General features: G+C 40.4%; 1 pseudogene; it reads left to right on the top strand.

Annotated features, from left to right (window-relative positions):
* Nucleotides 1-9,138: 9,138 nt before the first annotated feature.
* LOC147457292 (uncharacterized) lies at nucleotides 9,139-12,260 on the top strand (annotated as a pseudogene).
* Nucleotides 12,261-12,780: the final 520 nt, after the last annotated feature.

Raw genomic sequence — 12,780 nt, 5'->3', positions numbered from 1 at the left:
CTCCTTTTCTCTTTGATCCTTGTGTAGTCAAAATGAACTCAACATATTCTCGTTGCTGAACCACATTTGTATGCAGTACTTGATATTCCATAGACATTGCAGCATCAATTCTTGTTTGCATTTCCTTACTAATTGCTCTTCTATAGATGACTTTTTGACCCTCTGTGTATTCTGGCCGTGTTCCCTTGTTTGCAATGTTTTGTTGAGGACCTGTAGGTGATTTAACAACACCTGTCTGTGTTACATCTTCCAAAATAAATCCTGCATTTTGAAGACAAAGAATCTCATTAGGATTGAGACGTGTTCCAGTTGCCACATGCCATTTTTCAGGGGCAGGTGATAGCAATCCATAAATTGCAGTTGTAGGTTCCCAAGTGTGCTCCACAGAATCACCACAAAACCATAGCATTTGTGGTTGAATATTTGATTCATCATTTGAGATACGAATTCTTCCATAGAAAGAAGGAGCAGGGACTCCCTCCTTACCAGCACGCCCCTTTGAATCTATGTATTTTTGACACTTTGCTTTTATGGTTCTAAGATATCCTTGACATCGCACCATGCTTCCGGGATTGGTTCGTCGTATAGCCCACACTGTTGGACTAACATCCACCTCTGCTATATGTGTAGTGACTTCATTTTGACTAGCACTCGCAAAGGCAAAAGAGTGTCTTCGTGGCTCTGGCTTGGTGATCTTTTGAAACTCTGGTCGGTGGGAATCAAACTCATGAATTGGTAATGCAATTGATCTCGGCCTTTTTTTTCTTACTGTTGCTATATTCTCATATCCAAAGCCTGCCTCTGATGCAACTCCAATTTCCTCTGCAACTTCATTTGTGAGATCTATTATTTTCCTTTGTGAGTATGATCTTTTTGTCCACATTGCATCTCTTTGTTGCAGCTTACAAAGGCTTGGTCCAAATCCTATGTGTTGCCCCTTCAAAAATGCAGCATGCCTTGCCCCTTGCAAACAAGACGCTATGAGGTCTGAGAGACATGCATCATATAGAGACATGTATTTGACCCCATTGTTTGTAGCCAACCAACTCCCATGAATGGACTCTGATAGGTTACTCCGAGGAACCAAATATCTATCATCTTCTTCCATTGCCTAAAAAAATAATCACATTGTTAGTGACAACAAGAAGCAATCATGTGTGAATGTGCTATTTGAGAAAAGAAAGTATGTACCTTTAAAATGTACTCTCCCCAATGATAAACCCTTGCATGCCACCATGAAATCCAAGTTTCAAGCATCCTTTCATTGTTGGGTCTGGCATTACCCATTTCCAACCACTCACATAGAGAATTTAGTTCATTTTTTGCACTCTCAGCAGTAGGTGAATTTTTCCAAGCTCTGCATCTAATTTTGAATTCCTCCCGATTCTCTGGAGAAATGCACTTTCTAGAATGCTTCTCCAAGTTATCCTCCCAATGCCACACGCAGGTTCTTTCCTTACCTTCCATAACATTTTCAGGACCTCCATTAAAAACTGTCCTCACAGCCAGCCAATTTTGTTGAGCCTCATCAGCCATGAAACCATGGACCTCAGCAGCACTAAAACCCTCCTTTTCCATGACCTCATTCAACAAATTCCAAAATAGCACTTGAGCTTCTTTGTCTTCACTTTTGAACTCCCCTATAGCAATGGTTTGGAGTTCTTTCATAAAGGGATTATACACATGACAGGCCATGGAGTGCCAATCTCGTATCCTCTTGACGTGATCAAAGCAAACCCAACAATTTCCTAATTCTCCTGATGGTCGCATTTTGTTCACAAGATCTACACCTGAGCCTGAACCCTTGGTTGTCATCTTAAACACGTGACATCTGGAGTAGCTTGTGGATGATAATTGACCTGGGAAAATTAAACCATGAATAAATTGCAATCTGCTTTTTGATTTTAGGTTCAAGATTCTCTCCAATCCATCATTAAGATCCCTATCATTCCTCTTCCATCTAGCAATCCTAAAAGAAAAGGAAACAAGAAAATTATGAGTAAATTAATGATGTGGAAAAAAGAAGATTTTTTTAAACACTAATTCAGGTATATAGATGCTCGTCAAGTCCCAATTTACCTTTTGGATGATAACACTGGCAAGAGTCTCTCAAACAAAGCATTAAGCTCAATGTCTGTAAGCTGAATGTTGTTTTCTCCAGATATGATGGCCTCTAGCACCAAGTCCTCTGCCACTTGCTTTTGTAAACTTTTAGGTCCTGAACTTGTGCCTTGCTGAACTATGTTTTGCACCTTCTGCTTTATATCATCAAATTCCTTTTTTGATGATCCATCACCAACCCTATGTATATGATATCCTAAATGAATTACACACCGGGTTATTGGCTCCATCTCACTATCATGTGGGAGACATAAGTACATCTTGCAGACACACAAGGCAATACAAAATGGAGGACAGTTGCAGACACTTCAAAGATCCATTTGTGGTATCGCCAACATTTGGGACCTTCTGTACACGACCTTTCCAATGGCAATCATTCTTTGTACGTGTGCTTTGAATATAAGGACATAGTTCATTCTCACACAACAGATGGCCTGCACATTTTCTTATCCTAACTATCCCTTTAAATCCTGAAACTCGTGATGTTACATCTTCACTCCACACATGTCCACTGAACTTTGTTTCCATACCTTTACTTTTTGGTCCATCCACAAAAGGTGGCAATTCAAAAAAAATATTTCGATCATATTTTCGTGGTAGCTCAGTAGCCTGGTGAATTGAAGATACCAATTTAAACGCAATGTTCAGGACATTATGTGATGGCAACTTGGTAATAACATCAACAATGCTGTGAGGAGAACCTATGGTTGATGGATGAGATCCAGATACAAAGAACCTCTCTCCAAACATAATGTTTAAATGATGTTCTTTCCCATTATGACCAATAGTGCTTTGAATCGCATATTGCAGCTCAGTACCATCCCTCTCGTCTGCCTGTTGATGCAATTCCATTGTGTTTTCCAATAGATTGAAGTATGAAGAGAGGTATGAAACAACAAGAGTAGCAGCACCATTAGTGCATTCTATGTTAAGTATTGTGCCCGTGGAATCTTCTATAGTGGCCATTTGAAGATCATCAGCCATTTTGCAGAGTTAGAAATGTTGCAAGGCAGTGTCGTGAACATTAACATAAATTAAATACTACTCTAAGTTAAATAGGTTAATTATTAAAGTTAATATTGATTATTAAAAATTGAATGACTTTAAAATTAATAAATTTTTATTATTAAAGTGAATAAGTTAATTATAAAAGATTGAATGACTTCAAAGTGTCGAAAACAAAGTAATTATATGCAGAGTTATTTTAGGTAATTATTATATGAAGAGGCAAATATTGGGTCAATATCTAAAATGATTCTTTCAATTATGAAACGTTTACACAATTCCACGTTTCTTGTAGAAAATGGTTAATTTAAAAAAATGATTAATTTTAAAATGATTCTTATGATTGATTCGATATCTAGGTTTTAAATTCTTAAAATCCTAGCTTTCAAAAATTGCCCATCCACATACAGGTTGCTCTCTCTCTCTCTCTCTCTCTCTCTCTCTCTCTCTCTCTCTCTCTCTCTCTCTCTCTCTCTCTCTCTCTCTGTCTCTGTTGCTCTCTCTCTCTCTCTCTCTCTCTCTCTCTCTCTCTCTCTCTCTCTCTCTCTCTCTCTCTCTCTCTCTCTCTCTCTCTCTCTCTCTCTCTCTCTCTCTCTCTCTCTCTCTCTCTCTCCCTATTTTGCCAGCGAAATAGGAAGCTACATTATTTATCTAAAATACTCGCAAGTAAGTATTGTTTAATTACCGATACAAAAATACATTATTTACAAGAATAAATTACCAAGAATCCGTTATAAGCAATTATGTACAAGAATAAATTATCAAGGTAATGAGTATCCGTGTAATGGGGTTGCACCCGTCCACAAAAAAGGACGTGTGAAGTGGACGCCCTCTCTCTCTCTTTCTCTCTCTCTCTCTCTCTCTCTCTCTCTCTCTCTCTCTCTCTCTCTCTCTCTCCACCCTACTATTTTGCCAGCGAAATATGGCAGAAATGTGAAGTTCTCTCTCTCTCTCTCTCTCTCTCTCTCTCTCTCTCTCTCTCTCTCTCTCTCTCTCTCTCTCTCTCTCTCTCTCTCTCTCTCTCTCTCTCTCTCTCTCTCTCTCTCTCTCTCTCTCTCTCTCTCTCGCCAACGAAGTTCTTTCCTGCTTGGCTTGGAGCAGGTGTTCCAGTTCTCACCATATCTGTTCCTCTTGGCGCCTCAGTACTGCAGGTACATGTTCTTTTTCTCTGTCTCAATGATATCCGTGATGCTCTCTCTCTCTCTCGCCAGCGAAATATGGTGGCAAGGTAAGTTCTCTCTCTGCTTGACTGTTCCAATTCTCACCTCATCTATCAAGGGAGTTGGTTGTTCCAGTTGTGCATCTTTCGGTGGCAAGGGAAGTGCCGCATGAGCTTCTCTAGGCGAGGCAACGCATGAGCTTCTCTAGGTGTGGCAGGAGGCAGGAATTGCCGACCTCAATAGCTAACTCCCTACAGCGGGTTATGAAAAAGGCTGGACACTCCCTATTTCGCTGGCGAAATAGGGACAGAGGGTTCATGAGAAAGGCTGAGAAAGGCTGGACACTCCCTATTTCGCTGGCGAAATAGGGACAGAGGGTTCATGAGAAAGGCTGAGAAAGGCTGGACACTCCCTATTTCGCTGGCGAAATAGGGACTTAGGGTTGTTATTAAAAGTGTAGAGTTTTGTGCATATATGGTAATATGGTAAATATATGGCATTTTCTATTCAGCTCCTTTGTAATAACTTTGAAGATGTAGTTATGCTGGTGCTCAATTAGTATCCTAGGACGCAGAGGTAAAAGCTGGGTATGGCTCTACAAATAGAAGACAGTTTCTTTGTGTATCTCAACAGCCTTTTGGTCTCCTTTGTATCCTCCAAAGCTCAATCAATATACATATAATGGGCCAAACCCCCACTGGCAAACCTCCCCCTCATAGAGGCCAACTGAAGGTGTTCACAATGATCTCTAAAGATCATGGAGAAGTTAACATGGCAGCTTATACGGTAGATCATTGGCCATTTTCATGAATAGGTACAGATGTAAAATACTAGTATTGTTAGTCCCTAGATATGTATTGACTATGCACAAACCAGGGAATTCAACAACAAACACATATAATCTGCGGAATTCTGACTCTCTGTGGGATGGTTTGTCTCTAGCTATTCTCAAGACACCGATGCTATTCATCACTTTGTGATGAGTCTTTTGGTTAATCCATTGGTCAACAATATGTTAAAGAAACTTAGTTCAAATTTCATTAAATAATTGAGCATTCTTGGACAAGAATTATATGAAGTTTTCATTACACTAGTTGTCATTAATTGAGACATTCTTGGCTAGTTGAGACTGGATTATGTCAACATTGTAACCTATTGTGGGCTCTTTGGTCCCATACACCTGGCTAGGTGCGGTCAGCCGTCTGATAGCTGAGGTTGGGGGCAGGGGCCACCAGGTTGTGTTGGTGTAACATTCAGCCAATATGGACCAGTCGTCCTTGAAAGCCCCTTATGATGATGAGGCACTTAACTGAGTCAATCCCTCATATCCCTATTTCGCTGGCGAAATACATTAACTAAGTCAATCTCTTAACTGGTACCATTCTCACATTCTCACTTGCTTCCCTATTTCACTGGTGAAATACTTGTAAAGCTTTCATCACATCAAAATTGGAAGTCTCAGTCCAATATCTCCAACATAGAACCTGTCCAGCCACCTACATAGAGAGCTTAGCAAGTACGCAATGTGACTATTAGAGTGCAATAAAGCAAGTGTGGAATCCAAAGCCTAGCAATAGAAAGTATCATTTCTTTTGAGAGCTTCTTAAGGACAGGCATAGAGATTGTCACAGTTTTCAAAGACGGAAGAAGTTTCTGTCCTCAATAAATTCACATGATTTAATGACCATTGCTTGTACTTATTGCATGACCATAGGGTTGCTAAGATAGACATTCAAGGATTTCTTCTAGTGTACAGATTTTGACTCTAGGACAAAAGAAGCCTCATATCACAATCAATGCAACTATACAGGTTTAATCTTCTGAGTCACATACGATTGGTGTCACATACGATTGGTGCATGAACAATGGCCAAGAGTAGGTGTAACATTCAATCAATGTGGACCAGTGGTCCTTGAGGCACTTAACAGAGTCAATCCCTCATATCCCTATTTCGCTGGCAAAATACCTTAACTGAGTCAATCCCTTAACTGGTACCATTCTCACATTCTCACATTGCTTCCCTATTTCGCTGGCAAAATACCTGTAAAGCTTTCCTCACATCAAAATTGGCATGTGATTAGAGAGTGAAGTCTCAGTCCAATATCTCCAACATAGAATCTGTCCAGCCACCTACATAGCTCTCCCCTGCACTAATAGTCCCCAAATTGCAGAGTGACATACATAACACTCCCCTGCAATAAAAGTCCATGTCCTCTAATATGTTGGCAAAAGCGAACTTAATGTGCAGGACCCCAAAAACTTACCAAATGTCTGTGCTCCCGAGTGAGTAGAATGTCCACATCTCGAGTGAGTAGAATGACAAGCTCACCTTAAAGTTCAGACTTCCAAGATCTGAATTGTATCTAAATTCAAACTTTTGACATTCGAGAAGGACATAATCTTCAACCCAATGTAAGTCCAGATGATAATCTTAACCTTGGAGCCATGCCCACATGTGCACATGTCCAAGAAAGTACATGTAAGTCCATATGAGAGTGCACATGAGAGTGTACAGGGTGAGCATATGAATGCTTGCTGAATTTTTATGAGTGCTGTTTACTCCTCTCGCATATGACCAGGTGGATCGGGTCTTCTCAGAGAGCCATGTACAATTTCGCTGAGCCATGTTTTTCAGATGGGCTTTCCTACTGAGAGCCATGTACAATTTCGCTGCTCGTGCACGAAAATTCTCCCACAGGTAGCTCTAGTCGCGCTATGTTTTAAATGCCTATCTATTCTGTGGTTTCTTGGCCAAGTCTCATGTTGTTGTCTGCGCGTGGACTTGATTCACAAGCCTCAAGCTGTACTGTCATGGTACAATTTTGCTGCTGGTGCAATCACCATTGGCTGCTCGTTTGAGACAGGGATGGCCTCCCTATTTCGCTGGCAAAATAGGGAGAGAGAGAGAGAGAGAGAGAGAGAGAGAGAGAGAGAGAGAGAGAGAGAGAGAGAGAGAGAGAGAGAGAGAGAGAGAGAGAGAGAGAGAGAGAGAGATAGATAGATTTTATTATCGTCCTCGAAGGTCAAATATGACCTATGGGACCAAAGTTACATGTGATGTAGTATGTGTATGGCTGATGAGTGACTCTCGATGCTCCAAAATTGTAGTGATGAGAGTCGCAATGGAGAGCCCACACTTTGGCTGGGAGAGGAAAGTGTGTAGGTCTAAGTTATAGCTGAAAATGTGAGAGAAGCAAGTTCGGATGTGATCAAAAGCTGAGCACTCTAGTAGTGTGTGGTACTCAGACTCTCGAACTTGCAGTGAGCATAATGTGCACAATCGATTTGACTCTTCTCCATTGCCCCAACGCCCTATCTCGCATCGAAGGAAATGGGAGCTAAGCCGAATTGATGCGATAGTGCGTATCGCGGACAAGGGAATAGGCTCAAGCATGTAAGTGTGAGTACGGTTTCCTCTCTCAGCGAAGAACATGGTTTTGTAGTTGGGGGCAATATAGGTGGTGTAATGTATGAAGCGTGACCCACCGGATTTCTCCCAAGCCGTAATACATTGGCGTTGTAGAAAAGCTTCATTCACTTGAGAGTCAATTGAAGCATCATGTAGCAAGTGTAATGCATCCCATCTCCCAAACCACTTCTTTATGTCTTGCATCCATCCCGTGCTCAAGATCTTGCTTTTATGCGTCTTTTGAACTTTTTTGCTTGCTTCCCATGCAATTGTAGGAAGTCGATGTGAGGGGTTTTGACGCATCTTTATCATGTACTCCACAACCCTTTCCATGCCCATAACCTCAATTGGAAGAGATCCCGACTCAAGAAGTAAGAGCATATATGGTGTTTGTGTCTTAACTTGGAGAAAGTTTGTAAGAAAACGCTTTTGGACATTCTCAAACTCTTTCCAAGTAGACTTTGAGATGCTCCCGCCCCACACTTCAACTCCATAAAGAAGAACCAGTGTCACCAATGCATCAAAAAGATACTTCTTGAGAACCCAACACTTGATGTTTCCTGCATTACACATGTTCTCAAATGCATAATATGCTCTCTTTCCCGCTTCCAAACGATGCATAGCACATTCATGCCACTTGTGATTGGATGGAACCTCAAGGCCAAGGTACTTAAAGCTCTCAAAAACTTCAAGTGTCTCGTTGTTGTACACAATGCATGGCTTCTCCTTATGGTTGGTTTTCACAAGCATAACCTTTGTTTTGGATTCATTTACAATCAGCCCACTATGCAAGCAAAAGTTCTCAAGGACAACCATAAGCTTTTGTGCATCTTCTAAAGTGTGTGCTAGAAGCACTACATCATCCGCATACAACAAAAGCATGATTACCGCATTGCAAATAGTGACCTCTTCAATGCCTTCTTCTTGCATAAAGTCAAGTACCATTTGTTCCAATTGATCGATGCATAGACCAAAGAGAGAGAGAGAGAGAGAGAGAGAGAGAGAGAGAGAGAGAGAGAGAGAGAGAGAGAGAGTGCGCAGCAGAGAGAGAGAGAGAGAGACTTTCACTGCTTAAGATTTTAAATACTCACGTTGCCTCACTATGTCGCTGGCGAAATACACATTGCCTCTCTATTTCGCTGGCGAAATACCTGATTACCCTGATTACCCGATTACACACCTGATTACCTGATTACACATTGCCTCTCTATTTCGCTGGCAAAATACCTGGAAACAATCATAACCACCCTTAAACGTAAAGCTTTCCTCACACACATACAGTAATTGTCTTGTCGTATGTAATTGTCTTGTCGTATGTACACTGGAGTGTCTCTTATAAACACATGAGATGGCATGACTTGTTTGCACAAAGTTTGCGGTAAAAGTATGTGGTTTGCAGCTTGACTTTGTATATATTCTAACTTCACTTTGTTGGTCAATAGAATGACACGTGCAGGTGGCCAAAAAAAGGCAAAGCAGGTTGCTGGTTCAAGTTCTCAGCCGAAGTCTAAGAAGGCAACAAAATGTTCCGAGAATGAGCCACAAGAAGTGGAAGAGGTGACTCCTATGGAGCTTGAGGGTGAGATATAAGAAGTGGAGCATATTGTTCAGGATGCTGATCATGAGCTTCAGATTGTGGATGATGATCTTGAGCAAGAAATTGATGAGCATGTGCCTGCTATCATTGACAAACCATTGGGATCCGATATCTTAAAAGCTCTTACAATACATAGGGGTAAGGCAGTTCCTGAAGTACCCTTGTGTCATTGTTTAATTAACACCAGGGTTCGAGAGTTGAGACCGGACCTCTCAGATCTAAAAAGAGCTTTTATCCAGGAAGGGTATGTTCCCATCAAAGGTCTGTTTATTCTATCTCTACATCTACCTGATGGCACAACTAAACTAGTGGATGCCGAGATCCAATCCACATGGGACAAGCATTGGGTGGCTATCAATGAGGAATTTGAGAGAGAGATTGTGGAAGACCCAGTTTGGTCATGTTTATCCGGAAAGATGTTTTTTGTTTGGGAAGGCAATCATAGAACTGCATCTTGGATGGAAGCAATTAAGGAAGTATAGTCAAGAGATAAAGAAAGACATGTTAGAATCAGAGCCAAGTTTATTGATCCCGAGCCAAAACATGAAGTCAAACTCTTGGCCGCTCTTCAGAGATTCAATCTGTAAGTTCTACTTTGTTTTATAAAGTAATATGTGAAACCTTTGAATCCTTTTGTTCTATTTTGTATTTGTTAATTCTTTTGGCAGAATGAATGAGAATGCCATTGTTTTCACAAGCTTACGGGACTATTTGCAATACACAAGCACTCTTTGCTCTTGTGATGTGGATGATTTTATGGAGGATTTTACACCTGTAGAAAAAATGGCTATTGAAAGAGCACGTGTGAAAGAGGCTTCGGGAGGTCGTAAAGTTTGGTATCCTCTTACGCAATCCTTGCTTGCTCAGATGGTTTTCTCTGTGAGTGTGTCTACAACTTCATTTGATAAGCATGTAACATCAAAATCTTTTTATTGTGTTCCAATATATTTGCTCTTAACCTCTTAGGCAAACTACAAAAAGAATATGGACAAAGACGAGAAGAAGATCCCAAGTGGTCTCCCTAAAGAAGAGCGCGAGCACAAACTCATGTTGATAAGAAAAGCTGTGACCAAAACTTTTGTGCGAAAGATTCATAGAGTGAGTGTTTTACGGGACTACTTTGCAATGCTTTTGTGTTGATAACATTTGTAGTACTCTTTTATTAATTGAAGTTAATCTTGTACTTGCAGATGTTGTGTATCATCAATCCAAGCTTGGGAAAGACTTGGTTTGATGTGCTTTGGGGATTGCCAATGTTTGATAGCTCTCGGAAAATCACATTGGATAAACTATATCAAATTTCAATTGCAGCATGCTCTCATGAGAAGAAGATTTCTATGCTTGCTTTGCTTGGTGCAGATGATAATTTGAAAAGCTCTTATGGTATTCTTGGAGGTGACCATGAGTACATAAGATGGTGTGCAAAAGAGGTATGGATGCTTTCTCAAGTGGTGGAGAAAAATATTGGAGGAGAGCAATTGACTTTGCCAGAGCATCCGACATTGGGCGAGTACTTCAATGATATTCTATTTCGGTATAGAGATACCCTTTTTGAGCCTCTTTCAAAGGAAATGATCGTGGCTAGTCCAGCCATAAAGCAAGTTGATCTACCAAATGCAGCTCGAAGAGTTGTTTACAGGTATCTAAATTGATCTCTTTTTTAATGTTATGTGGTACTTTGGGAGACCTTGTCTAATTTCAAGTTTAACAATCTATTGTGAAGGTTTCTTCTATCATTGTTGAGTAGCAAGAAGATAAACACTCTCCCTCATATTTGTAAAGCATGGCCAATGCTTTCACCTCCATCATTTTGCATGTATACTTCTACTATTTTCCGAGAGGATAGAAAGTCCTCGGGTGTATTTCTTCTTAGTGATTGGGAGAGAAAGCATTGTCCATGGTGGGTTGATATGAAAAAAGGATGTTGTGTGTTTCTTAATTGTAGGATACGAGACTATGCCTTCTTGGAATGATATCTCTGATGATCATGTACTCTACTCATTGGGCATTGCGGCAGCTTGTATGGATGACGGTGGATGGACTCTTGTTTTGTGCTCCACATCCTCTCTCCCCATTGTTGAGCGTATGGTCTCAAAAGTTCGGATGGAGGTTCATCTTCGATGGCTGGCTGAGACTAGAGAGCCATATGCTTATGCAGGAAAGAGGGATTTTGTGGTGAAGGTAAGTCTCAATAAGAATTACATAATGTAACATGATCAATTGATATTTGATGTATTATATATTAAATGATATTTATTTTTTTAAATTTTTTTAGGAGAATGCATTTCATGTGCTTCTTTTAAAAAGACGTGGCTGCACACCTTTGCTTCATGTTGAAGAAGGCAATGCAATAGGAAAAGAGCTCCAACAAAGTTTGGACTCTTATATTCTTAAACATTTTCTTCCATCATCACAACGCTCCAAACAAGCAGGCAATCTTGGAAGTTGGCGAGGAGGAATTGAGAAAAGTCTTGTTTTCATGCTCATGTTTGTGGAGTTTCTAACTGCGTCAAATAGCACTGTCTTGGAGCTTGGATCAGGGACAGGACCAATTTTGAGAGCATGTCTACATACAGGAAGGTGCTGTCTTGGAATGGAGAATGACCATTCTATTATTGAGAATCATCTTCGACCTTTGATAGCTTCTCACTTTGTGGATGTGGGAGCCTCCTCCTCATACATACCAGTAGAGGATGATGATATAGAGATCTTTGACTTTCAAGTGCCCACACATTGGTAAGGTTTTATCAAAAACTCATTGAAGTCTTCTTAATAATTCTTTATATGGTTGAGATATAAACTTAGAAATAGGTCTTTGCCATGTTATGCTGCATATATGGCAAGCTTCATGTGCCAAAGAGATGACCATTTTGATCGGCCATTGGTGGAGAAGCGAAGGACACGATCGATTTTTATTGATGACCTTGCTTTGCATTGTGATGATGCTACGAGTAGCAAAGATTTATAGCTCTATGTTTTGTATTGCTAATATCTTGGTATTAGACATTATGGTTTGATTTGACATTATATTTCTGTATTATGCGTCAAATTTGGACATATTGCCGCATTATGGGTTTCAACTTGTTGGATGTATTATTTATGAACATGGCTGGAAAACAGCAATTTGGAGAGAATAGTAGAGCAATGGGAGTCTAATGGATCTTCAGGCATTGGAGACTAATGGATCTTCAGGCATCAGAGACGCCTAAAGATCCATGATACGCCTAACGATCCATCATGCAGTAAATTTTAAAGAGTAGAGCATTAAAGCTGAACTGTAAAAAACGATGAATCTTGGTATTATTCAAATAGTCTTTTGTGACAAATTAGATGCAATTCGGGTCCCTTTTAAGTGTGCTCAAGCAATGCCTATCCATGTGCACTAATAAACCAGTTGTCAAATTTAGCCGACGAATAGAGCAAGAAGCTGCCTGATTTGTCTCAAAGTGGAATACGTATCTTGCTTGTTCAAGCATTTCAATATGGGG

The sequence above is a fragment of the Adiantum capillus-veneris genome, chromosome 5 (assembly GCF_014529385.1).
Source record: "Adiantum capillus-veneris isolate H3 chromosome 5, ASM1452938v2, whole genome shotgun sequence".
Taxonomy (NCBI): domain Eukaryota; kingdom Viridiplantae; phylum Streptophyta; class Polypodiopsida; order Polypodiales; family Pteridaceae; genus Adiantum; species Adiantum capillus-veneris.
This window is presented reverse-complemented; position numbering and strand designations above follow the sequence as displayed.